This window comes from Corvus brachyrhynchos, unplaced genomic scaffold (genome assembly GCF_000691975.1).
Source record: "Corvus brachyrhynchos isolate BGI_N302 unplaced genomic scaffold, ASM69197v1 scaffold34, whole genome shotgun sequence".
Lineage (NCBI taxonomy): Eukaryota > Metazoa > Chordata > Aves > Passeriformes > Corvidae > Corvus > Corvus brachyrhynchos.
Window position 1 is genome coordinate 5199216 of NW_008238126.1, and position 13817 is coordinate 5213032.

Below are 13817 nucleotides of genomic sequence, written 5' to 3' on the forward strand. Positions count from 1 at the left end.
CACATGCTTAAGAAAGAAATGGAAGGAAACACCCAGAAGCCCGCATTTCTCTGGCAGTTAAGGAGCAGACTTCACATATCATTAAGCATAAATTGAGCCTGACAATTAGATCCGTGGTTACCCCTTATTTCGTGCTAATGAGAAACATAAGTTAAAAAACCCCCAGTATTTCTTAATGAAGCAAAAATATCATCACAATCTTTGTTGCTTATTTAAGCACAAGGAAATACAGTAGTTTCATGGTGCAGTTACATTATTAGAGACAATTTAAATGTAATTTTATTTCTCAATAGAACATAATTAATACATATCTAATATACCAAGAATGTTGTTGGATCTTGTACTAATTTCATGTGAATATAGACTTTTGTGACACTGCTGTCACAGGTGCTGCTTTGAGGGGAGGCAGTTGCTCTTCAGCTGCCAAGGCCCTGTAGCTGCAGGTTCCACTTTTCCTCTGTTGATTCCCTTTCTGCTGCATCCCTGCAGATGCTATCTATAAAGCTGGATCTCTCAGGAAAGATCAATAAGCAAGTCACCAGTGCATTAGGCAGGGTGGTGTGACAAGAGAGAGCTGCTCTTCCCCACACAGCAGCACCCATCTCCAGCCAGTCACAGATTTGCTGTCAAGCGTGAGAAGGAGAGAACTAAACCCTCAATAAATTTGTTCAGACATTTTTATTTTCTGTGTACTGGGGCTGAACAAAATACTTAAGGACTTCCAGGCAAGCATTGCATGCCCCAGCCAAAGTAATTTCCTCCCTTTTCCATAGCATTTTCAGCAGCAAAAAGTAATGAGAAATTCTTGTCTACTGTGATTTTCAACCACATCTATTCAGTCTTCCAGAACTGAATGGTTTAGCTGGATGCTGGGATATCAGAGTAAAAGTCTCTTCATCCATCCGTGCTCTGAGACCAGCCACAGTGGGCTTCTGCTTCCATTAGGACCTCCTGTAATATCCATCAAACATTTTTCAAGACTGTGTTTAAACTCCTTGGAAAGTACACACTTGACTCACCCCTGGACGATGCTGTGTGAGACAAGAGAGCTTTTATCAGGTCAGAGCTAAAAGCAAAAGGTGCCTGATGCTGCCCTCGCACACACTGATGAAATTGAGTCTTTCAGAGCCCCTGGTGTGAATGGCTCCAGCCAATATCAGAATTAGGTCTTGAGTCTTAACTACATATTGTGGTCCTTCTAAATTAGTCAGTTTTCTGTCTTGTGTGCTTTATTTTCTCAAATAAATTGTAGCATGCACTGTGGGTATGCATCAAAGTTTGGGCCAGAATGTTTACTCTGTTGTGCTTGGTCCTACATAGCCCCTTTCCCCACACTTCTTCTTCCAGCTCTTTGAGTAGACAGAGAAAGGTCTGTAGGTTTTTTTACAAATCCACTGAGCTAAGATTTTTTGGGGAGAGGGAAAACAGAGTTACTTGAAGTACTTTTATAAAAAGGAATAGTATTTTTGTCACCAATGTTTGATTTGTCTACCACTGTTGCAGACCCAAAGTCCCATAATTTACAGGGAATGTAGAGTTACATTTTTCATTTTTTCATTGTGTCATATTTTCATTCAAAACCTCCTATTCATCCAAGGACATCCTAAGTACCTCGTTGAAACTTGAAAGCACCTAAGTGAACGTGCAGAAGGAGAGGTCTGCTGTGATATCCACGGTATGCAGGTGTTTCACTGCAGTTGACTTGGGTGGCATTAGCACTGAGATGCCTTGAGACAGCCTTAGGTGCTTACCTGCGTCCTTCCTGCCTCAAGGACTTCTTCAAAAACTCATCATGGGAAATCAGGGGAAGATAAAGTTCCTCTAGAAGCTTGAAAAACAGAATGTGAACACTTCTTTTCAAAGCTGCTTTGGTTGTTTTTCTGTGGCCCAGACTCCTCGGTTTCAACCAGGAGTGAGTGGCTGTAGATGTGCTGCGGTGGTAACGTTTAGTAGTCAAGTACTGTCTGTTCCAAATTGCTTTGCTCCTGAACCCAGTTATGGTTGCTAAGTGACAAAAACCTAATTGTCTTTCATGACTTTGACTAAGCCAAGCATTTAAAAGCAAGAAAGTGAAGTGCTAAGGACAATGCAGCTCTCCTGCTGTCCTTATAACAAGGCAGGGTTTGGACTGATCTGTTTTCCAGGGCAGACAAAGGTGTTTGTTTGCTGTTCTTCTCCACTGACTTTATTATTCCCGAAAGTATTGTAGAGAATTACATTAATTTCTATGGTAATTGTAACACAAAGCAATTACTTTCAGCAAACAGCAATTACTTCACCTTCCCAAATTTGTTTGTGGCCACACCTGGCCTTAATCCTAGATTTATAACAAACATTTTTTCTGGAAATTAAAAAAGGAAAGATATTGCATGCTCTTTCATGGGGAGGGTGTGCAAATCTGCAGGTTAGGGATCTTATCCACAGTCAAACACCAAGGATATAAACAGATACTTAAAAATCTCATTACTTTTGTAAGCATCTCATGTAATCACCTCATCAGGGCTGGCTTAGGACTGCTTTTAATTGTGATTGGTAGCTTGCTGTAGACAAAAATATAAAATACTTGTGAAAAGGGAGTAAAGTAAAGTAAAAGCTGGAACCAACTTGGTTCCACTTAAAATAATCCATATTGTTGTTCTTACTTTCCTATCTAAGGACTTTAAAGAAGGCACCTATGTGAATATAGATTTAGAAGATATTAGGATAAAAAACATCACAGGGCATGTGTTTGCTGTGTTAACATATGATTGTTACTAGGCAAACTGATGAAATACTGTGGCATTAACAGTACTAAAGTGTTATTGAATGCCTCACAAAGGCATTAAATTATATCTAAAGATCAAATTCTGTAAGTTAATTATGTGTATAATTGTTCTCCCCTGTGTTTCTTCTGTTTTTTAAGCAGTGCCTCTTACCCAGTAGTACTTTACAAACTGGTTTGGCTTTTTTAATCCTCTGTTCCTGACCCAGGTTAAAAACTTTGGTTGATAAACAGCTCCAGTGGTGTTTGCTATTCAAAGCAGCATTCCTCAACATCACTAATATTCATTAAACCCGTCAGAATGAGAACCCCCCAAACTACTAATAACCAAGGTGCTCTGCTGTTCACATAAGTAAACTGAAAAATGTTTAGTCCTTGGTTTTACTTGGAAAGATGGCATTTTCTGCTCTGTTTGTGCTATTCAGTGCAAGGCCAGCCCTGGAAAATACCCAGGGGCACATTAGCAGGGGATTTTGCCTGGCCAGGATGAAGGTGGAAGTGGAGGATCGATAAGAAGCGATGCCCCGTTTCCCACCTATCTTCCACGTTTAGAAGTGTTCTCCAGGGACTGCAGAGCAGTACAATCCATAGCTGAGGGCTGGAGTCAGCACAGCAGGCTAAGGAAAATGAAAGGAAGCTCCCACTAAGTGGGCTTACTAAAATTTTCCGTATACATGTGGTCCCCCAGGTTTGGTTTGCCGTGGCAAAAGTACATCCCAAATCCGTAAGATTTATTTCATCCTTGTAGCAACTCTATTTTCTCTGGAGACAGATCTCTACAGTGTTAAAGAATGTTGATATTTTCCAGTGCTCCTTATTTCTAGTGTAATGATTTATGGTCCTGGGCCTGATAGGCAGAATAAGTAGATTCCCTGGGGGTTTTCTTGATGGGAACATTTGCCAAGCCCTGAGCAGCACAACTCATAACAGCGCATTAAGGCCATATTTGCTTTTAATCTCTGCTTCGTTCCGTGTGTGCTTTGGCAATTTGGAGGAATAATTGATGTTACCTTGAATCCTATGGTCTGCCTACACTTTTTTATGAGCAGATGTGATCTCACTCTGTGCTTGCTACGAAAATACCATCTCCAAACAACGCGTTACCAAAGCCCTGAGTCTGTGCTGATATCTGCATTTGCTCAGCTTCAGGACTGGGCTGTATAGCTCACAGCCAGCCTGAAACACAGGCTGGGAGAGCTCAGGAGAGAGCAGGAGAAGAGAAAAGAAAGGTGAACTAGTCTTCAAGAAGTTCAAGTAAGGTTTATAACACAGATTGTAGCCTACTTCTCCATCAGACCATGTGAATTAAGCACTTTGCTTTATCTCCAGATACCTGGATGTAATTAAGAATCTTGCTTAGTGTGAATTAATGTGATTGGAATCAGAATTTTGCTTGCTACGTGCTTTCTTTAAATGAAATATAACCTAATTATGCATACCAATTATCAAGGAAAGTGTATCATAATTCGCCCAGCACAATTCCAGAATATAGTCCCAATGGCTGTGTTTGGGATAGTACAATGCTGCCAGTTTGAACACCATGTGATTTTTAAGTGATGCAAAAAGTATGTGAACTGCCGTTGCACACATCTTGTCTTCCAATACCCAGTTTTCAAATAGCAGTTCAGTTTTCCAGCTTTATTTATGTGGCTCAGAAGGGCAAAGAACTGAACTAAAACAGTTTTTCCAGAAAAGACATTTCATTAAAAACTGACATTCAGCCACTAAAGAATTCCCCAGTGGCCAAATGAAAACTGGAGAGTGCTGAGGGATATTAATGATGTGCTAAGCCATATCTGCCTTTGCCTTCCAAATTAGAAACAATCAGAATTAGCAGAGAAAAAAATTGCTTCAGTCAAATCAAGTTTTAAGAGATACAAAATTGTTGTAGAGTGAGGTAAATTCATGGGGAATGTGAAGGGCAGCTGGAAATGTGAATTAATCAGCAGTATGGATATGGAGATCATGAAAGCCATATTGTTCAACAAAATTGTAACAATGTTGTTTTATTCTTCTTCCCAGACAATTAAAAAATTGGATTGTCTGTCTATTTTACCACTGAGTACAAAGCTGAAAGACCTATTCTGATGTGCCAGAGGATTACAAGAGAAGGCATCCAAGTGTACAGCCTGGGCACTGCCACTGCCTTATGCACACTGACCACAGAGAGCTGCTCTCCTGTTGCCTCCCTCAATACACTGGGCCACTGGCTCTTGGCACCTAAATTCTCCATGTTTGCTTGGATTTTTGATGAACATTGTAGTCTTCATCATCAGGATGAAATAAAGAACTTGAAACACAAATAATGGGTAAGCTACTGTATCTGGTATTTCAGAGTGAGACAGAGAGTAGGCTACTTTATTCCTGAATTTATAAAAGCAGCTCTAATTAACAGGATTTTAATGGATCTGCCAGATTATGTACAGACCATGTGCAGTCCTCCTATGGAACTGGCCCAGTACCATCCAAAGGGAAAGACAGAGCTGTTGCAAGTTACGCTCAAAATGTGACCATCTTTTTTTGTAATGTTGGGCATAACATTCTTATCCAGAGGCACAAGAAGGCTTGTGATGGTGGATGACTACATCCACTGGAACGAACATCTGACTCTGATCCTTTCAGATAAACCAGAGTCTTACTGGAAGAAGAAAGCATATCGTTTCAGTAGCCAAACAGTATAAATTATAATAAATTATAATAAATTATCCTTTGAACAAGCTACTGATCCTCAATGTGTATACGTACATTTTGGGAATAAGGGAATTTTAAAAATGCTTCCTAAGTGTATATCAAGACTCCACCAAAGTGCTTTCATCTTCATTTTATGCGATGCAAATTTAATTCTCTTTTGCTACTCATATTCCCAGTTTAAGTGAATCAAAAAACAACTTAGACTTTTTAAAATGATAGTATTAGCATGAAGAACAATAGACATCTTTCTTCTGGAATTATGGGAAAGCTGCAACAAAAATTTCTTTAAAGAAAAGCCATAAATGCCATTAATCTAAATTACCAGGGAGCAGATTCAGAGGCTAGCTGACAAATCCTTTGTTGTTATAAAATAAAGCATCCTTTTATGCAAATGAGCATCAGTGGTACTCGGATAGGTAAGGACACATTAAGAAGCTTAGGATCCAAGTTCATTATTCCAGTTTCCTTAGCATGATTTCTGTGACTTTTAGTTATTTCATCCTGTCCATGTGGTAACTTCATTATACATTTCTGGTCCCAGTCTCTTCCAGGTCCCCTTGTCTCACCGCCTTCTTTTGACATCAGGCTTGCACCAGCCATGGTACTTAAGCAGCGTATCTTCTCTCCCTCCCTCCCATCACAGCCCATGGGCTTCTAGCACCACTCACCTGTGCTCCTATAAGGTGGAATCATACACTGTTCAAGATTTTAAAAAATTAAATATGAACTAAGCTAGTTTTCAGTTTACATCAGCCATAATCCCCCACCCAGTCCATTCCTCCTAACCCAAACCCTGCTGTACAAGCAAAATAGGTACAAGACAGAAAATATGTGTAAAAGGCAGTGTTTCTCCCAGCATCAGGTGTGGACTATAATACATGGCTTTCCATTCAGGATTCCTCTGAGAGTCCTGCAAGGCTACTGCAGTTAACAACTGCTGCTACAATTAGTCTCTAAATTTTAAAAGAGTAGTGTTTTTCTCCTTCATTGCTAGTTGGTGGAAATGGTGTTAATTGATAGTCCTGCAGTCTGCAGTTCTAGTTAAGGATTGCTATGGATTGTCACAGGAGCAGAGCGCTGGACAGGAGTAGGGTTCAGTCTGTTTCTCTTGTTAAAAGCAAAAGCCAGTCAAGAGAAAAAACAGCCCAACATGAGTTTTATACTGCAGTGTAGACTGGTGGAGCAGGAGATGTTCTTTCAGACTAGTAATCGAGGAAGGGCAAGGACAAAGGTAAACTTCTTGGCAGCATGCCTGTGCATAGTTCAGTATCCATTTCAAACATCAGGACTGCTGAATTCAGTATTGCTGAATTTCCATCCTGAACCCATGCAAAGGTTTAGTTCAGTCCAGCAGATACCTCAGCCTGCCCACTGCCAGGTGCTTTGCAGAAAGAAGCCTAAACAAAACAGTACTAGAGGGCTAGGGAAGAATAACCATGTGCCAATGAATGGGGGAAGGAAGTTTCTTTAATCTTCCTGGATTTTTCCTGAAAGCAAGAGTTCTTGCATATGTCTTGTAAAACCAAGCAGATCTTCTAAAAGCAAAGCAAAGCAGATACAGCTGCAAAGGGTACATTTGCCTCACTTCTTAGCAATCTAAATATTAACTGAATTCAGCTATTTTTCCTCACTTCTCCTGTAGCCAGTGGAAATAATAGACAGCAACCAGCACCTGGCTATTCCTACTGGCCCAGGAGAGAGGTTCCACCCTGCAGCAACATATGTTCCTGCTATTTGCTGTTGGAAGGGATGCAGCTGGCTGTCTTGGAGTAGAGATCAGCCTTTCAGATATTTATAGGCAGGAGAGAGGGATCCCGAATGGCAAGACTGTGTGAAAAGCAGAGAGATCCTTAAAGAGTTTTGTCCATCTCTCACAGTTTCCACAAATGTTCATGGAAAATATCAACTGCAGATAACTCATAGTTTGATTAATAAACTGTATTGATCCTACCTCAGCAGAAAACAGAGAAGCAGATATTCATTGATACTGACACAAGTAAGAAAGGATCCAAAATTGCCCATTATGAAAGCTGCTGGTAGCTTTGCCTCAGGATGCTCTCTTTGCTCCTACAGTTCTCCAACAAATCCTCTAACATTTGCAGAGTACCAGGATGGAGGTGAGTCTGGTACATGAGCCCATCTCTAACTGAGAGTAGCAGGGTGGAGGCATTTAATATTTAGTCATAAGTAGGGTGTGACATCCTAGCAGAGCTGTGGATGGCACCCCTGCATAGAATTACAGAACCATTTAGGTTGGAAAAGACCTTTACGGTCATCAAATCCAACCACTGACCCAACACTGCCAAGTCCACCCCTAAACCATGTCCCTAAGTGCAACATCTGCTCATCTTTCATGAAAATCTATTGATGAGGAGTTGATTCAGACATTGCATTGATTAAACTAGTCTGAATGGAAGAAATGCACTAAACTATTTATTCATTTCTGAAGCACATGCTATAGGGGAAAAAACCAAAAAACCAACAACAAATAAGAGAACCAGCTAATTTTCTTAGAACACGAAAAGTAAAGACAAACTTGCTTGATTGCCTATTCCTGTGAAGTGTCTCTCTTCTTATCTGGAAATGGTTTGAACATGTCAGGAGTTTAGGATGCTTTAAGGAGTGGCTAGGAAATGCAAAGAGTGTGTAAAAAGTAGTGTAATGATCTGCTTGAACAAGGAATATTTTGTTTTCTGACAGAGATTCTGCTCTGAGTTTGATGAGAGCAAAGCTGTCCTCCTTCACAGGGTTTCTTTTACTAGCTCTTATCCATGGCAAATGGACATTTTAATTTATAGCTGCATATTACACTTATTCTTACACACCATTTGCAGTTTTCAGTGCTTCTCATTGGCAATTATTTCTCTTAAAAGGAAAAGATCGAGCAAATTAGTGGACAGCATTCACCATGAATCCTTCCTTCTTTTCCTTTAGGATATTCCTGAAGTGCAAATGCTGAGAACAAGAAATGGTTTAATACTGTTTAAATAGCTGTCTGTGTCAGGGTTAATTAGATTCCATCAGGTAGCCATATATTCCTAGAGAGAAAATTTTTGAGTAAAGACATCTGGCTTGGATTTTGGAGCACAAAGACAAGTAATATCACAGAATAAAAAATTGGTAGCTGATGTGGGCTTCCTTCCCAGCCATATTTGATTCTTGCATTTAAAATGCATTGAGTTTGTCTTTTCTGAAGGCTGAATTCTGACTTGAAGCACAATGTGAGCCAGATTCCTTATGTCAGAGACTGGGTTTGAATGAGGTGGGGGGATCAGCATCCATTGTATAGTTTGTGGACCCTGACTGAAACTATCACTTTGTCTTGAACAATTCAAGATTTGAAGCAAGCAAATTATTTTCTAAAGCCCAGGATGAAAATGGGTCATGGGTTTAGCACAAAGCCTAATCTCAAAGAGGCAGCATCGTGAACAAGGGTAATCACACTGCGATGAAATCTGAGCTGATGGGACAGGTTATCTCTGCAAAACCTTGCTGCTCTGAACGACATGGCCACCTTAGCTCTGCAGGCCAGCATCTCTTCCTCTCAGATGATGTAATTCCATCATAATCCGAAATCCTGGTGTTGTGTAACAGCATAATTGCTTGCAGGAGGGAGCAGAGGGGCTGTCAATTTGAGACAGGGAGTGCAGCACTCATGGGACTCAAGCAAGAGCAGGCCTGGGAAGGCACCTTGGCTGTTCTCAGCCCTTCTCAAGCTTCTCTTCTTCACTGTGGGGGAAGAAGATATGTTCTCCATGTGGGACAGGAGATAAACCAGAGAAAGGAATCATATCATAGAATCACAGATTCTTTAGGTTGGAAAGGACTTTAAGGATCATTTCATTCCACCCCCTGCTATGGGCAGGGACACCTTCCGCTATCCCAGGTTGCTCCAAGGCCCATCCTGCCCAGCCTTGGACATTCCAGGGATGGGGCAGCCACAGCTTCTCTGGGCAACCTGTGCCAGGGCCTCACCACCCTCACAGGGAAGAATTTATTCCTAATATCTAATCTAAATCTGCCTATTATTTAAAGCCTTCCTGGAGAGTCCATGTGTGCATGTACAGGCACATTATATTTCAAGAATACTCCCACTGACACATCCTTCCTTAGCATTGAGATGTCCCATCTTGGCATGTCCAAAGAGCGAATGTTTTTTGCAGGATGAGCTCTTCACTGAGACCTTGAAATACTCAAAACTGTAGGCTGAAGGTGAATGAGGAGGAGTCATAGGCTTTACTACAGTGGGAAGTAAAATACTCTAGCTTAGTCAAACAGGGCCTCTGTCTGGCCAACCGCAAGGCCAAATCTATAAATTCCAGGTGATGTGAGAAGTTGTTTTTCTTCCGTAATATTTTTTCCTTCCCTGGTTGCACACTTTTAATCAGTTTGTTAGGAAAATGCTCCTTGACCAACAAAACACTGCTGAACTGGTATGTTTTAGCATCCTTCAGTGACAAGAATTGCCATTTTGCAAGTCACCCACCAGAGTCATCCTGGGAGGAAGCAGCTTTAGCTGGAGGTTGGAAGAGTGAGACAGGAAGCTGCTGTGATGTAGAGGGATGCAGGAAGAGCTACTCAGTAGTTATGGAGGGATTAGTCTCTTGAGTAAACCCAGTCTTAAATGGCTGTGGAACTTCCATGGAAGGGCACTTCAACTCCCATCTGCATAAGCAGGAAAAAAGTCACCTCCCCTTGACTGAAGGTCATGTCCAGCAGAATGTTATTATCAAGTTCTTATTTCTGGAAAAGAAAAGCAAATTGGATTTCACAACTCAATTTTAGTCTGATGCATGCCTTCCAAAACTAGGGAAAAACAATCCCAAACTAAGGATTTCAATTACAAGAACCTCTGCAAATTCTCGTTTTCCCTTTGCACCTTTGCTCCCAAACCGAGCTGAGCACTGATAGATCATTCAGATGGTGTCTGTGATTCTGGCCCTGCAACGTTTTGAAGAGAAGTGCAGCAATTTTCTATGTCAGACTGTGATGCAGTGTAAAAAGGCTATTTCTGTAAGATTATTTCAGCTGAAGTACTTGTGCACTGCTCATGCAGCCTCAGCTAGAAAATCATGCCACATCATGGAAAGTTTCTAAGTGAAGGCAAACTGTTCTAAAGGCAAACACCAAGGTGTTTTGGACAGGTGTGGCAATACAACCACCAGCTGTGCTTGGAGACAGATCAGATGGAAACACTCTGAGATGGACAAATGAGAAATCATGATAGTGTTGGGACTAATCCAAATTCCGGCATCAAAAACCTGTGGAAATGGGGATTGACTACTAGAGTAGTTGCAAAGGAGGAACCAGTTCCTTATGAGTTGTGCTTTGGAAAACACACATATAGTAATAAGCACAGGAAATAAATGAGGTCTGGAAAGAAGCACTGAGGGAGGTTTCCAGGTTTTAGAATGCAAAACCTACTTGCTGCCTCAGTTGGATGAGTACATGCAGCATATTTAATCTGAAAATATTCCCAGAACTTCTTTGCTGCAGACAGAATTTGCTCAAATGAGTAAAGAAATACATTTAATTCTTTGAATCTCAAAGGTTTGTTTTGTTTGCCGCAGATGTCACCCACAGCAAACATTTTAAATTAATGGCTCTCTAGCAGTGATGTTACCTTTCTCACTTGCCTGACTTTGAGGACAGCTAATTTCTGTGTTTATCTGTTCTACTTGGGATGCACATGATGTGCTAATGAAGAGAGAGAGAACAATAATGTTGCTCAGCATTTATACAGCATTCATTCCATTTTACTGCATAAATATTAATTGTGAATCTTCACAAAAGCCCCCGGGAATAGATTAATACTATTTATCTTTCTATTTAGGGAAATAGAAGCAGAGGTGAAAGACTATGAAAAGGAAACAGAAGTGCACAGATGTACTTTTCTAAGCTTTTTATAGTTTATGAAAGAGACCTGTAGATGTTGTTTATAAATCTGATTACAGTTTATATTAAGGTGTTATAGGAATAGTAAATCTTGCCTTCCTCCCTCTTTCCTGGGAACCTGACAAAGGAGGACCAGAAACATCCTTAGAATGTAACCAAAAGATGAGAAAGTTACACTATCAGGGAGGATTTTTCTTCCAAATATTTTATTTCAACAGTCACTGAAGATAGTAGAGACTTGGAAACAGAATGAATAAAAGTCACTTAAACCAGTTTGGCACCACTTCCCTGCCAGGCTGCTTTCTCCAGAGGTAATAAATCCTCCATGCCCTGCCCTGCTGCAGTGATGTCTGGGCTGCTTTTGTGTCACTGCAGGTCCCCACACCACAGTCCTTGCACCTGTCTCTTGAACCTAAAATGGACAAGAAAAAGGACACCTTGTTTTGGACAGATGATAAGCACAGGCTGTTCTATCATCCAGCTTATGAAAAGCTCTCCAGGACTTCTTCAGTAGCATTGAATATATTTAGTTCCAAAGAGCAGAAATTAATCTCTTCAACAATTAAGGCACTTGATTCTATGATAGCATTACTATCCTTGAAGAAACACAATGCATAAATGGTTTTTACTGTTTGTATTCCTTGAAAGATGCATTTGTCCTTTCAAAACAGACATTACGTTCTCAAAATCCATATCCAATTGAAAAGCCTCCCACTGCCTCCATGCAGGTGTGGATGTTTTCTGATTACTGCTAATCAAACTTCAGGGTTGCTGCTTCTCCCATGCAAGGGAGAGCAGGATAAACTCATGTTAATGAAACAGAGGAAGCAATGTTAGTCTCAGGAATTAAAACAGATGGGTTTATCTGACTTCCATTGAGTTTGCAGAGAGGGAGAAAACATTTATTTTAGATAGAACATGTTCAGTTAGATGCAATGTCTTTATGTAGAGAGTATATAATGAAAAATGTGTTTGTATCCTTCAGGATGGCTACTCTGCAAGCTGAGGTATGAATGTCCCCACATCAGTTTGCCTCCTCATTGTGTGAAGGGAGGTGCTGCAGCATTTTGTGGCTTAGCTTGTGAATAGCACTTGGGGCCAAAACTGGCAGCACAGAAAGGCCAGGACAGGAGGCCAGAGAAACTTGATGAGTCCTGGCTTTGCACAGCAAGGCAGCGCCCAGCTTGCAGCTCTCCAGATGCTTTGTCAGCACACCTGTGTAGGGGTGAGCCTGCGTGTTTTGTCAAAGCATAGGCTTAAACATTTCAGTGGTTTATCAGAACCAGAGCTAAAGACACACTAAAGAAAACAAAGCACAGACTTTTTAGTTAGTTATGCTTGGTCTTAACAATTTTTTCAGGATTTTCTTCCAAAGTACCACAAGCTATAAGGTAACTTAAAATTTCCAAAGCTGAAAGTGATGCTGAGGACCCTGCCCTCTGCTTCGAACATCAATTCATGTTTGTACTCCAGGTTCACTGGAGTAGCGTCCTGAGTACAGAAGATTTTCCTCCCCAGAGTCTTTTCTCTGAGCTACCAGAAAATGTACAAGTAGTACTTTGACATCATAGGTAGAGCTGACTTCTTCAAATCTTCTTTGTGTTCCTTAGTTAACACATTTGTGCTTTTCTCTTCAGGACTGCCATAGGTACTTTATAGACCACATACTGTGAGAAGCAGTGGTTGTGCTGACACCTTTGTAGAGGTGTGGCTTCCAGCTTGTTGTGAACTTGGCAGTGAGTCTCTGCTGGTGGTTTTGCTGCCTGTATTAGGTAAGTGCTTTTTCTCAGTTCTTGTTCCTCACTCCACCTACTGTCTGGTACTCCTGCTGCTGCAGACATTTAATGTGCATAATGCAATGTGTGACCAGAGCCACCTGGAAAGTTCCTTGTTTTCAGTAACAAAATGTAACATGTTCTCATGTAGCTGTTGCAGCAAATGTTGCAGTTAATTTCTTTTAGTGGATTTTGCCACTCTATGATGAGCAGTTGTTTGGGGCAGACTGCAGCTATGCAAATGTGCACTCCCTGGCCTAGTAGAGCCAGGGTAGTGTGTGACTCCTGTTATGTCTGTTGCCTCCTTTGAAAGAATTTTTGCTCTGAACAGCTTAATTCTTTGTACTTTTTGCTTCCTGAAGGAAAACAGTGAAATTAGTTCAAGTGGCATCCCAATAAATTTTCATTTCGGTAAATTAGACCACAAGTGATTACAAGACAGAGAGGCTGCTAGTGACTCAGGCTGTTTCTTTCGATTTTTTTTTTTTAAATTATTATTTTATTTTAACAAGGACACCTGCAAAAAGCACTGCAAATTGTTCATTTGACCCAAACAGGCCCCATTCAATCTCCTGGCAAGCAGAGGAAACACAAACCTCCTCAATGCAATTTTGTTTTCTTAAGTAAGCAAATGCAAAGTGTACTCTGTCAGTATGGGCAAACTGAACCTTGCTGCATCTTCTGGTTATTCACAG